The sequence below is a fragment of the Athene cunicularia genome (genome assembly GCF_003259725.1).
Source record: "Athene cunicularia isolate RWA chromosome 1 unlocalized genomic scaffold, athCun1 chr1_part1, whole genome shotgun sequence".
Lineage (NCBI taxonomy): Eukaryota > Metazoa > Chordata > Aves > Strigiformes > Strigidae > Athene > Athene cunicularia.
The window spans coordinates 101,587,060-101,607,756 of NW_020799091.1; the positions used below are offsets into that span (position 1 = coordinate 101,587,060).

General features: G+C 39.5%; 1 protein-coding gene across 5 annotated transcripts in view; it reads left to right on the forward strand.

The window, feature by feature from the left end:
* APP (amyloid beta precursor protein) overlaps window positions 1-20,697 on the forward strand; it is a 177,119-nt gene that overhangs the window by 39,401 nt on the left and 117,021 nt on the right. The window lies entirely within an intron of this gene.

A 20,697-nucleotide genomic window follows, 5' to 3' on the forward strand; every position in this document is an offset into this window, starting at 1 on the left:
AAGAGGGTAAATCATGAGGTGACCCATTTGATGATGATACTAAGTTATTCAAGGTAGAATTAATAAAGGCTTACTGAAGAATTTCAGCCGAGCCTCTGATACTGATTGACTGGGGGTAAAATGGCACGTGAAAATTGATACAGTAAAGGCAGTGTGTGTGGGAGAAGCACAAAATAAATTAATTTTATCAATGTATATGGTGATACTGTGAGTAGCCTCTTACCCAAGGTCTCAGTCTTGTGAAGTTATTAATAGCTCTGTGAAAACAAAGGTTCGTTAGTGCCCAAAAAGCATTATTAGGCGTTGTTAGGAGAAGAATGGGGAGTAATATGTAGAACGTAACTGTACCACTCTGCCAATTATGGACTTATCTGTGTTTAACACTGTGAGTTCTGGTCTTCCTCATAATAAGTATATAGTAGAAACTGAAGAGTTTAAAGTGCTTGTGAGTGCTTGAAGTATGACATGGCTCCTGTACAAGGAATGACACAGTACATTAGAACTTTCCAGCACAGAAATGAAGTTGCCTGGAAGTTCTGATAGTGCTCTGCAAAGTCATGAGTAGCTTGGAGAGGATGTTATGAGGAATGGTCATTCACTCTATCTTTCATGATGAGACCTTGGGTTATCAGATGAGACTAGCAGGCTTCAGGGTCCAAGCAAACAGAAATCATTGCATAGTTGTGTATTTTGTTGCACAGTGTGTGTATGAGCTCCTCATCCCTCTGCCACCTCTTCTTCATGTGAATGCTGAGAGCCTAAAAAGGTTCAAAGCCCAACAGGACAGTTTACTACAGGATAACTCAACAGGTATTAAGGACTTTAGTCTTGTGAATGTGGAGGTGGTGGTGAAACACTGTCCTTAGAAAGTACTGCTATATGATCTTCTACACCTTACACTCTTTCTTGATGTTTTGTTGTAGGTATCTGCTGTTGACCACTTTAGCTAAAAGTTTTTTTGGACTGATAGGCACTTTTGTGCTTACATGGGTGTCTTCCCTGTATCAAAGAATACTTGTCATCAGTCTTCGTAGCCCTGTCCTCTCTATCTGCTGCTCCCCTGGTTTTTTGTATCTCTGAAGGCTGCTGCCCCTGTCCTCACTGAGTCTCTCTCTCTCTCCCCCTTCAGGTTTTCCAGCAAGAAACTCCCCTTTTTGGCTCACTGGGTCCTACTGTCTTGTTTATCAGCATTCCTCTCAAGTCTCCTTGCCCCCAGGCACCGATGTTTTTTCACCTCTCTTTTCCTTCTGAGTAATCTTCTTCCTAGTTTAGTATCGTCTCCTTCTCTCTGCATGTCCCCTTCTACTTCCTCTCAGCATCTGCTATCCAAGCCAGTCTTACTTGTGTCCGCTTCCCAGCTCTTCATCAGTTCAGCCATGCATCTCCTGTCATCTCATTTCACATCTTACTTGAGGCTACCTGAGCCAGACAGATAGGGAGAGACCCTGTGATACCTCCTAGGAGCAGTGAGATCAGTCTGTTCTAGTACAAAGGCAAGGTGGCATTTTAAAGGGGGGAAAAAAATTACCCTTCTGTCACAGGCAAAAACATGCTCTGTGTTCTGAGCGGTAAGGTGTTCGTGCACACCTGTCAGTGGTTCATCAGGTATAAAGAGATGTATAATTGCCTCAACTTAACTTCTATTTTATATTTTATTCTTCAACAAATTGGTTTAGTAAAACAAATTTATCGCATTCTTGCTTATGACTGCTATAGGCACAGATTGAGGGTTATTTCTGATGTTGCTTCATTTGCGTTGAAGGAAGATCTGTTGCTCTGTTTGTCAAATGACCTAACTGCTGTGAGAGATTCTACTTAAAGCTTAACTAAACTGAGATGACTTTGTATTGTACAACAAAAATGGTCATTGGTTTTGCCTTTCATGGTATTTGATGAAAGTTTTAAATGGTCTTTAATTTCCCTTTTTCAGTGAAAAATGCAGATCTGTGATTTCATGTTTCCTTACAACTGCATTTAATTCTTCTTTTAAAACAAAAAACCTCCCACCTTAAATGCTTCAGGTATTTGGTTTTTTTTTTCCTCTCCACTATTTCTTTCCCATATATGGCTTATAATATTGGAATGAGCTGAATGTTTCTTCAGTCATTATTTGATGTCCATTATCTTGTAGACAGGATGGTAGAACATTGTTGTCCAAGTGCTGGCATTGTTATTCTTTCTGTGCAACAAATCCAACACTGGAACTGAATAAAACAGGGAAACTCAGAATAATAATGTTTCAGGTTTTGGAAACCAAAGGAGAAAAAGCCGCAGTAGTGGGCAGAACTTTGGGAAAGAGCCTCTTGGTTATGAGTGATGCTATAGAAACTGCATTTCCAAAGTCTTGCGGGAGAGTGAATTAGACTTGTGACATGCTTCAAAAATACCTGTTTCACAGCTGTGGCTGCACTGTCCTCTGTCCCTTAGGAAATAGTGAGTAAGGCAGCGATTCCACTTGATGGTTACTTTGTGCAGAAGCAAATGGAGAAATTACTTGGGCATGCTAGGTGTGGTTCCTTGTTTTTTGTCACTGAATGTCTGTTACTGCTTCTAGAGTCCACTTGGGTCTGGGAACAGCTGAACTATGTCTTGTTTCATGGAAAGTAAATTATCAGTGCTTCCAGGCTATCGGCAGCCTCTGGACAAAAGTTGTTATTGTGCATCTTGAGTTTTATGTTATATCCATATTGTTTTTTTCATTACTTTCAACCATATTATTATGCCCATGAATTTTGAGGTGGCCTTGCATTAAAGCTCTATCACTTTGAATTTAAGTTATAAAGTGGTTTCTAGATCTGGTGGGTTTTTATGCCACAATATTTTCACCAAGACATCAGAATTACTTTTCATGAAAAATGTCTTTGTTTTTAAAATAGCACAGTAAAATGGTTCTTAATTTGTTTACCACAGCAACAGGGTTTTTTTTAAATAGGTATATATATGTACTGTAACCAACATTATGTGTATTAGTTTTTTGTTGTCAGAGTGCTGGTATGAATTGATCTCCATATTTGTTTTTTTTAATTTAGGCAGGCAATTTATTTAATGTATTTAATGATTTAAGTGTCTTTCTGTGAAAGTGTCTTCATTAGGAGACTTTATATATTTGTTTATAAATATACCCTTACATTGTAATTCCTAGTTGATAGCCTGGCTTTTGGGGAAAATTTGTGTCAGAGAGCTTATCTCTAACTTTAGAAAAGTGTTTGCAGAATGACTTTCAGTAAGTGTATGAAAGAACTTGCTTAATTTTCGGTAAAGTATTTCTGGTTTAGGGCACATTGTCCTTCAGGCAAAGAGGACTGACAAAGTGAGTACTTGAGATGTGACAATGTAGTGCCTCAGCGTTTATCCGCTCTCGAAGGATAAATTGTCCATAACTGGCAAGGGGAGGCATGGCAGCATTACAGGGCCATGCTTGAAGTCGCTCAGGTCTAGCACACGTTCATTCATCAGACCTTGTCGCTGACAGCCTCGGGATGAAGGAGAGGTACGGCCTCACGTCGACTGGGCTCGGACCCAGCAGCATTCCCATGAAATTGCAAGCTGGGATTCAGCGGCTGTAGGGCTGCATCCACAGAGCTGTGCTGGGATGACACCAGCCGTCTTCCCACTGGATGGATTGCTGTGCTCAGAGTGTGTCCCTGGGGAAAGAGTTACAGCACTTCATGCTTGTGTAAACATCCGCAATCTTTGCAAGATGAACATGCTGACATTTGAAGGTCAAACATGCTTCAACACTTCCAGTTCCTTACCCACAATCACAGGCATCTTTATCATGCAAGCAGAAATTTCTTTTGGGTTGCTTTCTCTTTCACATGAAAGCTTATAGTCAATGCTAAAAACTACTCTAACAGGAGAGATTTTGTGTTCAGATGCAGAGGTTGATTTTCTTGCAGAAAACTTCTGCAGTGGAAAATATGTCGAGAATGTTTATACACGATTCATAAGAATGAAGCATCCATTACGCATCTAGGAATTCATGAATCTACGTAGATACTAGATTCTCCTTGAAAGTGGAAAAGCAAGCAGTTTTTTAGTATGCTTCTCAAGAGATCAGTGGCAACAGAAACCCAAGAACTTTCTCATGCAGTTTGCATTTGGTGGTTTTTTTTAATAGAACTGTCCCAAATTCTCTCAATTCTTACTTTTGATGAGGTTTTTTTTTTGGGGGGGGGGTAGGATTTTTTTTTTTTTTGCTTCTTGTGAAGCCCTTCAAATTTGGACACATGGTTTGTCAACAGCCCTGAAAACTGAGAGCCGAGTAGACTACAACTAGCAGTCCTCCATTCAACCCCTCTTCCATTTTTTGACTGTGTGTGAGATTCTTGTGCTCGGAAAGCTCTGTGGAGGTCAGGCAGGGCTGTAAGTGGTCAGGATTGGGGTGGATGGTCCACAGAACCACCAGTTTGGCTCTGGGAAGCTGGGGGGCCACTGGTGGAGAGGCACTCTGTCTTCTCTGGAGCTAGCTGTTAATTCCCTTTTACCATCATCTGCCTGCCAGCCTTGTCTGGCCCTGTTAGTGTAGGGGTATCACGAGTTTCTGTACTTTGCTCATCCTCGTTACAGGAAGCTAAAGGAAGGACAAATGCAGTATCCGGGGTAGAAATGCATTGGCATTCACTTACCAAAGCAAGGATCTGATGGGATTGTCTGGGTGTGTTGGGTTTTTTTTTTTAATCCTATGCTTGCATTTATTTGTTTACTCTTCACAAGAAGATTTGAATTGGTTTTATCTGGAAGGGACTAGTCTTCTCTGCTTGTGCCTTCACTGGGTTAAAAATGAAGAAACATGCCAGCATAGGGGGAGTTAAAATCGTGAAAGTGAAAAATCTGGTTCTGTAGAGCAGTTGCAGATGACCAGATTGGTTTTAAACTTCTTAGATTTGATCTATTTATGTGTAGATCATACCAGCATAATACTTAATAATACCCACAGCCTGCTTGTTAACAAAATTAAAGATAATAACTTTAATACTTCATTAGCTTGAAGAATTGATGCTGATTTACTGATTACAGTATAGTCTTTCCTCATGAGTGTTTCATGTGTATTAGTGAATGTATGAGCAGTTCTGCATTTTGCTTTTGCTACAAATTTAAACTTCATTCAGACATTCTGAACTTCCTTACTGACCTCCAGGTTGAGAAATAATAGTAGGGTTTTTCAGCATGTTCAGAATCACATGGAAATTTTTCTTAATTATCACTAAGGGAACTGAAGAGGGGAATTTGTTCCAGTTAAATATGTGAACCTGAAGATAATACAAATCACTTCAGCACATACAACTATCCTTAAAATAAAATTAAAAAAAAAAAAGTCCTGAATTGTTGTTTGCTTCTACTCAGTAATTTTTTGTGTGTACCTAAAATATGTGGAATTTTTAGGTAAGAGTTGTATCTTAGTTCCAGACTTAACCTGGCCAGTAAGAATGCTTTCTAATTGTTCAGTTTGAAATACTGAAAGATAGCAAAAACTGTGCTAGGGATAATGAATGAGGATCATGATTATTGGAAATTATTTACTTTCTGCATTAATATGTTTGATCTTTAAATCCCAGTGGCTTTTTCAGTAGGTTCTTGATGTGTAAAATATTTAAATTACCCCATTTTTATCTATCAGATCATTGCAACTAGGTCAACAGAAAATTGAATTGTGACAACTTGATATCAAAGGTAATTTTGGTAACATAAATTAATTTTAACTATGTAGTAGTAACAGCTTCCACTACTTTTTCCAGAAGGTACTCAGGTGAATACATAAACAGTGTCTGCTTCTTAGAAAGTCTAATACTCCATGCTTTGAAGGAAACTGGTTTATATTTTAGTTTTTTCCTTGGCTGTTCATTGAGTTAGTCTTACGTATGATGTGTGTTCATATCTTTTTATTACTGTTTAACCTAGGATGCAATTTCTGAATAGTCGTTATTTTGTCAAGTTATTTTCCCCTCATGACTGCTGTTAATCTGTTACAAGATTATTCACTATTTATGATCGTATCCCCGTGACTACAGCTCCACCCAACAGATTACAAACCCTTTGGGAAAAGGACTACCTTACTATTTATATGATACTTAACACAGGAGCATCATGCCTTCTGACTGAAAAGCCTGTATTTCACCTGACAGTACAAATGAGATGATCAACAGCATGCACATCCTATAGCTGGAGCTGTTTCTTTTTACATGTTCTCTGGGATTTGTTTATTCAGTCTGTACTCCAGATGCGATGGGCAGACTCCTTCCCTCTGATTACCGTGGACTTCTTTTTTATAATGTGTGCGAGTAGTTCTCTTTGGAGAATAACCTTCAGGAATATTTCTTTCTTACAGTGAAATCCCTTCCGAGTTCTGTACTTGACCTCAGATTTGGCTCCCTGTGTACCAGGCAATTTGTGCTACATACATTTCATAACCTGGCTAGACTCAATTGAATTAGGTATTTTTTCTTTAGTCTGGGAAGAAATGGAAATCATCTGGGCAGGGTTTACTTCTGATGGTGCCTGTACTGCCACAGTCTGGCCAATAGCAGTCTATGAATGCTTTGCCAGAGCAGAATTGGAGGAAGCATTCAGAGGTTGAAGGATATAGGTTTGTCTTTCTGCTGCCCTCCTCTTGCAGCTCATCTCAGTTCAGCAAAGATCAGTTAGCAGACAGTATTGGTGAAATCTGAGCCAAGCTGACTACATAAATAATCCCAAAATTGCCTTTCAGTAGTAGTGTCTCAAAATCCAGCTCTCTGATCTTGCTGATGGCATGGTCACAGATGTGGTAATGCTGACATGAGACCAGACCTGTGGGGTGAGGAGAGCACAGAGCCACCATTTTTTCTGAGAAGCACTGAACTGGGTTGGCCTAATCTAAAACAATGTTCCCAGTGTTCACAGTTTTTTGAAAATGCAAGCTCCCTTGCTTATCAATGGCCCGTGAAACTGGCTACCCAGAGTGGTTTTTTGCTAGTTGTTTTGGGGTTTATATTCTTAAATACTGGGTTGAATTTGAAAATAGAAAACAGCATGTGTAAATCAGTCATTGTACTGTTGTAGAGCACTGAAGTGATAAATCTTTTATTTTTCTTACCTTGTTTCAAATTTTGGGGAAAAAAGTCAAAGTGTGAACTTCCCTTCCACATGTCCTTTGCTTTGTTCTATAAATCATAAATATTTTGATATGTCACTTTGTTCTCAGTTAGGGAAACAAGGTTTTTAAATTAAAACTTGATTGAATCTTAATCTAACATTTTTTCTGTAGCTTACCCAGAACCTTTTTAGAACTCCTTTTGTTCTCCTTTATTAACTAACAACGATCCCTCAAGTTAATATGGCATATCATAAAGGAGTAATACTAAAGTCTCATATACCTTTCTTTTTTGTTAAACTCTCTAAAATGATAGGCAGCTGTAAAGTTTTATTTCAATTTTCAGTTATGTAACTGCCCTCATAATTTACAAAATGTCTCCTATGTCAAGGGTGTTTCAAGAATTTTAAAATTCTAATAAAAATGGAAGGTGTGATTTCAAGTTAAACTCTAATGCCATTTTTATTATACATGAGCAGTTGACTATGTACAATTACTGTTATCAGGTCTGTTACAAGAGAATCAATTTATGGCAGGTTTTTGTACATTATTGGGGTAAAGCTCTTAAGGAAAAATGTGCTCTAAACCAGCATGCACTCTGCTGAGGCCAGCTAGTTTTAGTTAAGGGCATTGGAGAAGTGGGAGAACACCTTTTTGAGCCTCCTGAGTGCTTTGAGTTGCTACCTCTTTTCATTTGTCCCCCCCCTCTCTCTTCCAGCAATACGGCTTGTAAGGTGCCTCTGAGGTTGCTCATTGCCCAAAGTTCCTCTTTTTGTCACCCGCAATTTCCACAGGAGAAAGTATGAACGGTGTCTTCACTGTGTTTTGGTCTGTGTGCCACACCAAGAGATGTGGGCTAACTTTGTACCCTAGCATTCCTTTCTGAAGTTGGTTATTAGTAGATGATAACCTTTTCTCTCCCCTTCTCTCCCTTCTTTCCCTCCAATGTCCCATTGTTCTCTCAAGATTTCTGTTTATCTCATGGCAACTGTAGCTGGGGATGAAATGGGGTAAAAGAGCACCTTTTTGGAAAACCTTCTGAAGAACTCATTGATGTTGCCTCTCATTTGGCAAAACTAATTTTTTTGAAGTACTGCTTAAAGCACAGTGCTTGTTTTGCTGAATTGGGATGTCAGCTCACTTGACCCTTTTCTCTAATGTGGCAGGTTCAGATTTCTAAGTGAGAACAGCTGTGTTCTAAGAAGTGCTTAAGCACCTTCCCTGTTCCAGCAGACCCTTCTGAGAGAGAGTCACCTTGAAACTCTTTCACTAGCTGTGGTCTGAAGCCTTGGGTAGACAATGGAGTCCAAGCAATGTATCTAAGAAAAAGTTTTAACCATGACAGCCTGTACAAAATTCTTATGTGAATAATTCTATTTAGGTGCAGATTTTCTGAGGGTATGTACTATCTTCTCCTCCATATTGATAGATATATCAAACAAAACAAGTGCCAAAATGAAACCCTGAGGTATCTATTTGTTACTTCATTCCAGGGGGAGTACAACCATGAGCCATTAGCCATTGAGCTTGACAGCACAGTCAGTTTTTCACCCAACTAGTAGTCCATCTACCTATACCACAATGTCCCAATGTGGATAAAAAGAGGTTGCAAGAGGGAGATGATGTTTAATTCCTTGCTAAAATTAAGGTAGATGGTATCTTTTGCTTTGTTTTTATTCACTGATCTTGCCATTTCATCCTAGAAGGCAAGTCCGGTTGATCAAGCATGATTTACGCTTGTTAAGTCTGTTTTGGCTATTGCAAATCATTATCTCCGTGTGCCCAAAAATGGCTTTCAGTAGGATTTGGCCCATGATTTTCTCTGAAACTGAAGTGAGGCAGACTGGACTGTAATTCCCTGAAGCATCTTTCTTGCAGTATGGTTGCAACTTCTGCCATTCTCCAGACATCAGGACCCTCCCCCAAATTCTCTGATCTCTCAAAGATATGGAAATCAGTCAGGAATTGCTTTGAACCATGTATCAGAATCTGGTTTATAAATCAAACAACTTGAAGCTTCTGAATGATAGTTGTAGACAAATTTCAGGGGGTCCTCTATTGCCCGAATACTTAAAAACATGAGTAACGAGCCATTCAGAACTGTTATTACATGAAGAAATGACAGTGTTTATCAGTTGTCCATTGCTTATAAGTAGCTTTTTATTTCTAAAAAGTGATGCTTGCGGAATGCACAATGTAACGTTGCATTTAGTCTACCTGACTGCTTATCTTGTAGTTTCCTTGTTGGCTCTTCTCTTTCCCCCAAGCTGTCCCATCCCAGCAGCTGCCAGAGCACACTGCCATCCTTACTGCAAAATTAGTAAAGGCTTTTCTCTGTATAGAGCAAACCCGCAATTTGTCAGCTAGTTGTTAATCTGGTTACCTGTGAACTTTGCAAAGCTGGAAAGTGTTTTATTTATTTTCCCATGTTGCTGGTAACATGGCAAAGTCCTTCACCCACAGGTGGTAACGATTTGAGTGGAAGTTTGGTCTTGGCAAAGAATATTGAGAGCTCAGCAGTGTTATGGGAAGTGATTGCTTAGGTGGTTAATAATCAGCAAGTTGATCTTCAGCTGCTGCTTATGGAGTTATTTATTCACTCATCAGAGCCTTTGCACAAGGTGCTATTGCAGAAACAATTGCTGCCTGAACTTCATGTCAGAGATTTTTGTTCTTTGCCAGAAGAGAAGGAGCAAGCAACAACTGAATTAAATTACTGCTGAAGTAAAAAGAATCAAAATTTTTATAAATAAGTATACAGTATGAAGCTGTTTAGGAAGGAGGAAAAAACACAAACCTGAAATTTTACTGAAGTAAAGATGTCCTTGTTTAAAGGGTGGTATAATTCCTCATTGTAATCCTAGTATTTGAAATGGCTTTTGATGGCCAAACGCTAAAGGTGTTTGCAGCATTTTCATTCTTTCAACCTATCTATAGCTTGTGATCATTCCTCCCTCTAAACATCAGTGATTATTGGGGCCTTCTCTAGCCTTACTCCCAGTACCCAGTGCTTTACCCCAGTTACAAGGAGTTGCCCATGGGAAACATCTCATATAATAATGCAAAACACAGTGACATTACTGGTCCCAGTTGTACTGAATTCTTGCCAAGCATCCTATCTTTATACCATTTTACCATTTGATTGGTGTCTTTAGCAAGTCACTAGTATGAATAGATAGGGTATTGATGAATTAATTCAATTACTTCTTACTGTATTGTGTTTCCATTTTGGAGTCCATTTTCTGAGTTCATTTTATGTAATGAAGTGCATTGTGTCACTTCAACCAGAAGGGAAGCACTAAATTTAAAAGTGGTTGGAGATTTGCACTTGCAGACCTTGCTGCAAAATATGTCTGCTGCCTGCTGTGGAGAGAAGGAGCAGAAACAGTAACAACCGACATGCAGCTTGTTGTGCATCTCGACAGCAGCGGAATGTGATGTTAATATCAGGAGTGTTAAAATTCCTGCATTTGGTAGCATTTATGAAGCATAATCTGTTTTGAAATTCAGCCATATTATAACTTGTAAAAACCTGAAGGTAGCTGGGGGTAAAAATAAGATTCACAAAGATACAATTTTTTAAGATTTGGAATGTTGCCCCTTTTGAGAAATATCATTAAATTATATTTGGTTTTTATATTTAAATATAAGGAAGAGCTTTAAAATGCGTCCTGCAGTATTAATGATCTTTATATGTCAAATCATGGTATGCAATTTTGTTAGTAATTTCTGAAAGGGTTCTTAATGATTTTATTTTTTAAAAGCTGATGGCTTTTGTTCTCTTTCGACATTTTTGTAAAACCTACTTCATTAAAATCTTACTGAGTACAGATAAGAGTGAATGTTGCCTTGAATAAGCCTGGGAATGGTTAACTACTCGCCTGCTTTAGATAAAGTATTTAACATACAAATTGAAAATAGTTAAAACCAAATAAGGGGGATTTATTTCTCTTTATTTTTGTCTAACTAGTGCTTACTGGTGTTTGTTGATGGGGAAACTTAAGGTGCAAGAGATAGCCCTGAAGAGGTCCAGCACTCACACCTGAAACTAAAAAGCTCCTGTAAATTAAGAAGTATTTTGTCTGAGGAAGGGTATGTGTTGATCCTGTGTTATAAAATGAGATCACATCTCCTCAACTTTTCCTTACCATTCTTCTTTCCGTGTTGTGATTGCCAAATACCTGGCACACATGTCTCTAGCTCTCCTCATGAATTAAGAGCATGGGAGAGGCAGGTGGTTCCCCTGCCAGTGGCAGGAGCAAGAGTTGGGAGGACCAGTTGAAGGGAAGTGTGACCGAGTGGTATCCTATGCCGCTTTGCTGGTTTCTGTCACCTGCTGTGGGGAACCAAGGACACTGGACAAGGATCAATGAGTGACCTGGGCTGACTTTCCACAAGCAGTTTTTCCCTTGACAGTCTTTTTTGGTATTTGCTTGGTGCTTGACTCATGCCATGCTCTAGTATTGAATGTCACACATGGCAGTGATGTGAGCAGAACTGTAAAGGAGCTCATCAGTCATGAAAAGATGCATAATTGAGAGAGGACTTTAGTACATGAGTACAAGAAATAAAGTGAATCTCCGAAAAGTTAGAAGACTGCAAGACAGGAAGCTATTAATACTGAGATGCACACAAAAATACCAAAATGTACTTTATATAAAAGAGCCTGAAAATGATGAAAAGAATGTATTTCAGCCAAGTAATTCTCCCCACTTGCAGCTTTTTCTTAGTATCCCTGTTTCTTTTGTATTAACAATATCTCAACACTGGACTGATGATTCTGATATAAGACTTTTGGTTGTGTACCAATGATCTTTTTCTGTCCTGACTGAAACGGGCCCTTTCTTGAGGTGATAGGTGGCCCTTTACCAAGAACACATGCAGCACCCATATGTATGTTGAGGCCAGGATAGTGTTCCTGTTTCCTCTTCTTCAACCTTCCAAGGTTAGTGAGTCCAGAAAGTGTTGTGCATATGTCCCCTGGTGAAGGGGCTCTTGGAAAAAATGTCTCCTGAAGAAGAAAACCTTTGTTTCAGCCAATTCCCAAAATACTTTTTGGAGAACAAAAGGCCTTTGGTGGATTTTAAACACTGTGTGAGGGAGGATTGCTCTGTATTGCAGCACAGTCACAATAAGGAGGATGAGACCAAGGGGAATCTTATTTGGTAAAATGAGCACTTCTAAATATCTGGAGTCTTTTCTGTTGCACCATTCTGGTAGTAAGAAGTCCTTAGCATATGAGATGTGATTCAGAAATCTTTTGGTTTTCTTTCCCTCGTTTCCATTCCTTGCACTCCTACACCCACACATTGCTTTACTTGACAGGGATGTGTGCACTTCAGTGTGGATGAAAAAGAACTCAATTGTTTGGAAGGAGAAGAAATATTTATCAAGAAAACATTTCAGGTTTTGTTATCCATGACAACTTTTGGAGGGCATGGATGGTCAAGATAATCTAATCTCTTGTCCCTTGCACTTCCTTTCCAGGCTGAGGTGGCCAGTGCTCCGAGGAACATTTCTGTGTTCCTTTTACTGCAGCTTGCTGTAAAAAGCTGCACAGATGTGTTTCAAACAGAATGGTGGCTGGCATGTAATGACAGACATATAACTGCATCTTCCAGACAGTACTGTATAAACAGCCTGAGTGCACATACTTTTTTGTAAAGTGCTGTTTACCTTTGAAGGTACCACAGTCCTATTTCATTACTCCTTTCTTTCTTCTTGGTTGTGCCCCAGGATAATTTTCACTGTCCTAGGATTCTGTTTTGGGAATCTTGACAAAATCTTATTAAATCTTCACAAAATGGTCTCATTAAGCCTTTCACACTTCAAATCTGTTCCTTAAAGTTTTCTAGTAGTGTTCTTTTTTTCAGGATTATTCTGTTCTGTAAATTTTACCGTCTGTTTTCTGTAGATCAAACAGTTTCCAATAAATTATTGGGTTATCTGTCCTCCTGAGGAACCCAGTAGTTCCTTCTCTTATGCTGTCTGCAGAATCAATCAGTCTTTTCTAACTTACCTTGATTTTCAGCACCTTCCGTCTTTTCTTTGCCCGATCTTTATATAACTCTGCAGACGATCTGTTTTAGCTAGACATGTATTTCTGTCAGTTTAGGATGGGACCTGAAATCCCCAGAAAAATCCCCCCTGCTCAGAAAAAAAACCACCAAATGACTCTGCAGTAAGTACTCATGGGTGGCATCCTTCACATTATAATCTTTCCCACTGTTAAGTAGCTAAGCTTCAGTTCCCAGTGTGTTCACCAGCACTCCAGAGCAGCTGACCATGTCCTGCTACAAATTTATCACACGGGACTGCTGTGATGATGGATTGAAAAGTAAATAGTGAATCTGAGAAGTCTGCTGTCACTACAGAGAAGAGAGGGGAAGGAAGCAGTAGGCAATTAAGCACTGTGTGGGAGGAAGAGAAGAGATTTTTGCTTGGGCAGCATCATGTAGGAGCTCTGTGACTGAGGCAGGACAGAGTCAAGTTATCCAGAGTGACATACCAAGACTTTATTATTCCTACTGTTTCCTAACTCACTACTTCCAAGAAGTTAGGCAGGATTATATAATTAGGATGAAGGATGTGGGATGTGTCTGCAACAGGTACTTGCTCATTTGTGGCAGAACCTTCACAGATGTACCCACTGCACTGAGGAATTGGAAGGGAGAGCAACTCAGTCCTGAAATTTCTAAACTTCCTGAGCTGGACTTGCACCTGCTTCTGGGCCTGTTTCTCAGTAAAAGATGTTAGAGAGGCAGCATTTTGATTTGTGGCACAGAGCAAGAAAGTTTGCTAGTGTGAGTGGTTGGTGCCTAGAAAAGGCAAACTGAAGAGGAACCCCTTTAGCTAGTGTTTTTGGGGTGACTGTTGCTGCTGCTCATACTGGTAAGTTTTGGGAGGGTGTTTTTTGACTTTATGGGCCTTTTAGGAAGATGAGGCAGGCAGAGGAATCTCAACACATGATATAACCCAGGATGCTGGGGTAATGTGCTTTAGCACAGTTCTGTTATATTGTATTAATGAGCAAGAGAGGGACAGAAGAGGCATCTTCTGTACTCCTGGCAAGATTTTTTCCTTGAAGGTGGGAGAGACTAGTGGAGAAAAGGAGAGAAGTAAATGAACTCAATGCTTCAGTGAACCGTTGAGGTGCTGCAGACCTTTAAGGAATGTTTATATGCTTTGTCCATAAAGATGCCAGAGCGTGTGATGATGTGAATTTGAGTCATCTTGCATGTAAAGAGATGTTACCCATTATTGGCATAATGCATCAAATATAAATGATGCTTGTGTTCTGTCTGGAAAGTAAGACAATTTTATCAGAAAATGCAGTCAGGCAAAAAAGTCGCAAAGTGAGCAGAAATTCCATTTAGGTCTGTGATCAAAGAGCTACAGAGGAAGGAGGAAGAAGGTTTGAGAATAACCGGTTTTTGTGTAAGGTACCTTATGAAAATGAACACATAGTAAACATCATGAATTACAGGTATATTTCTTGGTATATAGTTCATTATTTTCATCCAGACAAGTGTACTTGGATGGATTGTACCTAAAGGATTTTAGCCCTTCCACTCCAGAATTTGTGTGAGGTATTTGGACTTCCCAAAAATCACAGTAGAACACATGGTATATCAAGATAGGAGCTCCTTGTTAAGGTGTATGTGTAGATATTTAGATGCCAATGAGTTCATTACAGTGGGTTTTCTTTTACCTTGATCTTGTGTCCAAAGCATGGTTGTATGTTGTGTGCCATCGCAGTGTTTGTGAAAAGTAGCTTAATTGTCATGATTTCTCAAAATTATTGAAAAAGCATGAAGACAGTAAGGTGTAGTACAGCTAGAATTACCATTCAGTTTTTAATCTAATAAAAGAGCTTTGCTCATCCCAAATTGTTGCCTTTTGTAGCCTAATAAATAGAGGAGGTGGTTTACTTGAGAGATGTTGCATTGGTGTGTATTTGTTGCTATGTATGCTAAATAACAGAACAATAAACCACATTTTAGTGGGTGTACTCTCTTTTTTTGAAGCTTGGTTGAAAGCAGAAATACAGAAGCATTCAAGGACTTCTTTGAAGTGGAAAAAAATACTAAAGCAATAGGCATTTGTTTTGATGCTGTGAAAATGTCTGTTGGAGAACCACCGGACTTACTTTTAGATGCTTAAAACACAGTGGATGGCTTTGCTCAAAAAAATAATAAACTCCAGCTATAGTTATGGGAAATAACTTCTTGGAACTTTGAGGATGAAAGGGTCAATGCAGAGACGTGTTGATGGGGTCCATGTTGCTTTTGGCTGAGACTATGGAAGACAGAAGAGCTGCAGCTGTTCCCACCTCATACCCCAGAGGTGACTATGCAGGTTATGCTGTCACTTCTGCTCCTGCCCTTCAAATTCAGGCCTGCATTGCTGTCCATCTGCCATGCCATGGGTCTCTCACTGAAATTCATGCCTTAGGTTACAGATAAGACAGTGGAGTGGGGACCGTTTTCTTACAGAGCAATTTTTGGGTGCAGTTTTATAGGCAGGAGTTAAGCCTGTTGTTCATTAGCAAAACATAGGTGATCTAAGCTGCTGGGACATAGACATGTTTTATCAGCACCACCTTGCCTTTCTTGTTGGCTGATGGATGGGTTTTAGGGAGAGGCCTCTAACTTTGGCATTTAGGCTGGGGTCAAGAGCGGTGGTTTTGAGCTTTTAAGGCTAGCAGGGTTGCGGTGCAGTGCTGGACACTCTGCCTCCCCACTGGTGTCCCTGCATGCAAGCTGCTTTGCAACCTGGCCTTCACTAGTGGCCGTTTCAGTGTTGTTCGATGATGCTCTCAATGCTTGAAGGTTACTGGGAGTGTGGTATTTGGTAACCAGCTGGGTACTGGTATTAAGATTGGTAGTCCTTCATAAGTAACGGTGTAGGTAGAAATTACCTTTATGTGGGCTTTTACATACTTCCTAAACACCTTTTAAACTTCCATTTAAAATTAAATCTGAAATTGGAGAAATCTACAGATCCCTTGTTTACTTTAGGCTATTAAAGATCTTCAGTCTAGTTTAAAGGACTTTAACGGTCTGGCTTAACATGTCTTATGCCCAAGTTCAGAGGAAAGCCATGCTGTGGGCCAGAGCAGGCATCCATCCCCGGGGGTTTGTCAGAGCAGCAAACCCTCCTTCAAACCAGGTTTTGACAGGCACAGCCTCTCCTTCATCTGTAAATACTGAGTCTAAAATAATGAAGTACACAATGACTGGTTCAGTATGGTACTAGAGAATTATGCTTACTGAATCACTTTACTGAAAAATGAAACACATTTTTAAAGTGCTTTACATCTTCTCTGCTTTTCTGGACTTCTGAAGAAAAGAAGCATTTTCAATAGTGTTGTTTCTTTGCACTGAGGCCAGTGTGTTTGGCTTGCACTCAATGTAGATTGCAGCTAAATTTTAATTATTGACGTTATAAATAAGAGAAAGCATCATCCATGAAGACTTATATAAACATCGCTCTTAGTAAAAGCACCTAAAGTGATATGGCTGCTTAAATAAATGTAATTGTGTGTGTGTAACATAATATGTAATAACTGTGCCTGGATAGACACAAGGGATAGTAGAGGTGTTGCAGGAGCTGAGCTGTTGCTCCTGGGAGCAGGGCAGAACAAAGCCCCACAGCAGCAGGACAGGGAAAGGTGCAGGGTTGATCTGCTCCTTGCTGTGCTGTGCTGAGCATGTGATGACTCGGGATAATCTATGCAAAGTTGTAGGGAAAAAACACATTTCTCTGAAGGTTCTCAAATATGTATGGTGCAAGCACTTGAGCTTGTAAATTCATTTCAGCAAGGCTCTTGTTCTCGTCAGTGACATGGAAAATGAAGCCTTGAGTCCTAGAGCCTCAGCATGTGTGCTGCCTCCTCATGCAAAATTTAGCACAGGCTTTGTTTGAAAGTACTCCTCTGAACATAATTTGAACATGCTTATTGTTTTGGTTGGGATCCTAACCATCTGCTAGCAGGTGTTTCATTTTGTCATGGATTTTGTTTTATTACCTTTATCATCTTATCTTTGCTCTCTTTCTGTGCAGTGCTGTATAGATCCTCACATCTCATCTGGTTTATGCAGTGGATGGAAAAATCTGCTGATCAGGACTGTTTCACACAGTGTGGTATTTTTATTTTTAAGTACTTCGCCCTGACATCATATCTGCCATTAAACAGATAGGACAGTCATCTTCTTACGAGCATGCCCACTTGCTGAGCCTTTTTCTTCCTAGAGAAGATTAAAAAGCGTGTGTGATTAGTTGCCTTCACTATAATCCCAATTCTTTTATTAGAGGTTGATTTTTAGTGCTCTTCATCTTTGTGTTGAAAAATGAAATTTCTGAACCAGAAATTCTGGTCTTACAGCACAAAATCTATTGTCATTCCAAGAGCATTTTTCAGAGAATAGGTTGTGCTTGTCTGATATAAAATTATGTTGTAGTAAAATTTGAGATCATAGCCTCTGGCAAAACTGTCTTTGAAAAACGTGAACTGCTATCCCATTGTGATACACCAGGATGGCGCATTCTGAAGGTCTGCTACAAACATAATGGAGAATTGGGCATTGACGTGTTGGGGGGGGGGGAGAATTGTGGAGACCTGCGGTTAAAAAAAATAGGTTTGAGTTAGCAACAAGCAACTCTTCAAAAATGCAAGCGGCAAATTGTCAATCTTCAGCTAAATGAGTGGTAGGCATGGGGTGGTGTTTTTTTAATGGGGTAATGTGATCTCTACTCAGAATTCCCCTCTGGGGCTATTTTCTCTGAATGGGTCAGAAACACACAAACCAGAGGGGTCTGGTTCTGTCCTGCCCTTCCCTGCAAGAGTGGAAATGCAGCTACTGGAAAACAAGTAGCTATTACACTTGTGTGTTGGATCACTTGAGGGAGTTTAGTGATTTATGAGCTCACCAAAAGACAAATTGTGCCATCCTGGATTATTATTAGAGTAACTCAGCAGAGCACAGATGTACAGCTGTAATCAAAATACAAGAGATGCTGAAGAGTACAGGAAAAAGTGATCAATGTAAGCCCAACAGAGGCAGTACTGGTGGTGATAGTAATACCAACCCTTTGGTGGATTTGATACAGATTTTGCAAGCACTTCTGTCTGTGGTGTGGCCATGGTTTAGTTGTGGCTTACTGGGAGCTGGGTAGGTGGTGAGGTAGTGGAGGTAAGGCGCTTGTAAGGGCAACAGATGAGCACTGGGCCAGGGAGGCTTTTAAGGCCGTGCTGCTACCTGTGGAAATGCTCATACAACTTAAGCCTCGCAGACACTGTGTTGAAGACAGTCCAGTGCAGTGCAAGTTTGTATGTTGATGTATTAGAAGAAAAAGTAATACTGGAGTTGAATTATGTGTTGCAATCCCAGCACCTGACAGTGGGAATAACCAGTGCTGGGCTGGGATGCTATGTCAGTCAAAAAAACGTTCTGATGCATAGTTACATCAATCATGGCTTGTACTGACAAACAGAAGAACTATTACAATTTTCCCTTATTTTCAGAGCCACGTTGCCCCCCCCTTTTCGGAGGCACAAAATTGCTCTCCCTTCACACGTGCTTATTTCCCCTGTGTAGTCTATGTGTTACTTGTTCAAAAAAAGCAAAGAATCCTCAAAGTCTTATGATTCAGAAGCATTGAAAGTTAAACATGTACTGGAGTGGTACAAGTAGAAGCTTGTCTGCAAATCAAAGTGTTTGAAGTGCTTCTTTCTGATGGATTTGTGTTTCTGTTAGACTAGCCTAGGCAAAATAGACATTGTGGTTGTCAAGTGAATTCAATTTAGTTCATCAAACTGCCACTTGAACATTAATTTTTAAAACAACAGAAATAGAACAAAAGCTTTGCATTTAAAATTCAGTCATAAATACAATGAAATTAATGAAAAAAGTTTCCAGGGTATGAGCTCTGTGTATGTGTGAATAATTAGCAGAATTAAATTTTATTTGTAATAAAAAACTGAATTGAAGGCAATAGGAATCACATGCAAAGTTGTAAGTGATTGCTATTGCCCAGGTTTTCACAACCCTAAGTAATTTATTATAATTCTATGTACTGGGATGTTACATTAAACAACGAACCTTCTTTCCAGCTCCTTTCCTTCTGAAAACTAGAAGGGAGCTTGTTCCAGTGGATTGTTTATTTCTGTAAAATTCGGCAACTTGTTCATTTGAAATGAGAATTTGTGTTACTGTGAGGATGCTGTTACCTTATGTTCAAGTATTTCTTTAAGTGTCTTGATATGAGTTGGTTGATATAATCAGACACTCAGAAATCTAATTTTTTTAAAATTAATTACAGATACATACTGTTAATGACACTGCAGCCCAGGCTGCATTGCCCAGAACTTTGGACATACAGCTTTCCATCTTACATTTGGTGGGTGTAACTCTGGTACATCCATACTTGTTACTTTTTGCTATAATGATGTAGGCTTATTTTCTTCAGGAATGAGGTATACCATTAATTGCCTTCTAACTTCACAGACACGATATTCTGATGATATTATAGGGTGTTAAGGTAAATGGAATAGCTTCATGCAGAGATCATCAGGTGTGTTTGCATTTGGACTCCTGTGCATATCAGAAGTCAGATGGCACAAGCTTGCTCACATCCTTGTGTACATAACTTCTGAAATCGGATCTAGTTTGCCAGAGTAATACACATTCCAGGATTATTTGTTTTGTTTTGTTTCATAGAAATGTTTGTCATAAAATCTACTCTGAATGTTTTGTGTGCTTGAACAGCCAGAAAAGTGTAACTGCAGTTCTGTATGAAGTTATATGTCTTAGAAGAGCAAAGTCCACATAGTCTGTGAGTCTTCAGCAGAACACCCATGTGTTTGCTTAGTGCTCATGTACTTGACTAAATCGAAGCATTAGCAGTTACCACTTATGTACTGAGTGTCTTACGATATATGGCAGGATGGTCCCCTATAAAGACAAGTACAGCTAAAAAAATGGTGCAAGTTTATTCAAATCTCAGTGAAAGATTTGTGTTTGATACCACTGGGATCATAGACTTTGCTAACAGAAGCTGTAGGTTTTGTATTTTGGGTTACCAGAAAGTGTTTTAACTCATTACTTCTGCAAGCTTGTTTTGGGCACCTCTACAAGGCATTTCTGTTAATAATTTGCAGGCATTAGAGTATGTCATTGAAGGATAAAGATAACAAAATCCTTTTTAGCCAGTAAACTAACTGACTGACTTTTAAAGGCTTCAGATCAAAAGCACTGAAATACAGGAGGGAATTTTATGCGAAATAGACATCTTGGTGATTAGCAAAATACATCTATTTGCTGAACTCTGCTTTCTCCCAATGAATTGGGTGTTGATTATTTTTAAAACTGACTTTTTAATTGTAAGCCTCAAGGGCCATTTCATCAGCTCCCTGAGATGACCCTTTACTGAACAGTAAACTCACAGTCATCTCATTTTGATTAATTAACCTGTTACTACATCCATGCGTGCAGCCACTGGGCCACCTTGGTTCATTCATTTAACACACACAGGCTGTAGGTTTTTGGAGGTTACAGACAGTGCTTCAGGGAGCTGATAATTTGTGCCAGCTGAGTCATGTGCTTTCACAATCCAGTGTCTGT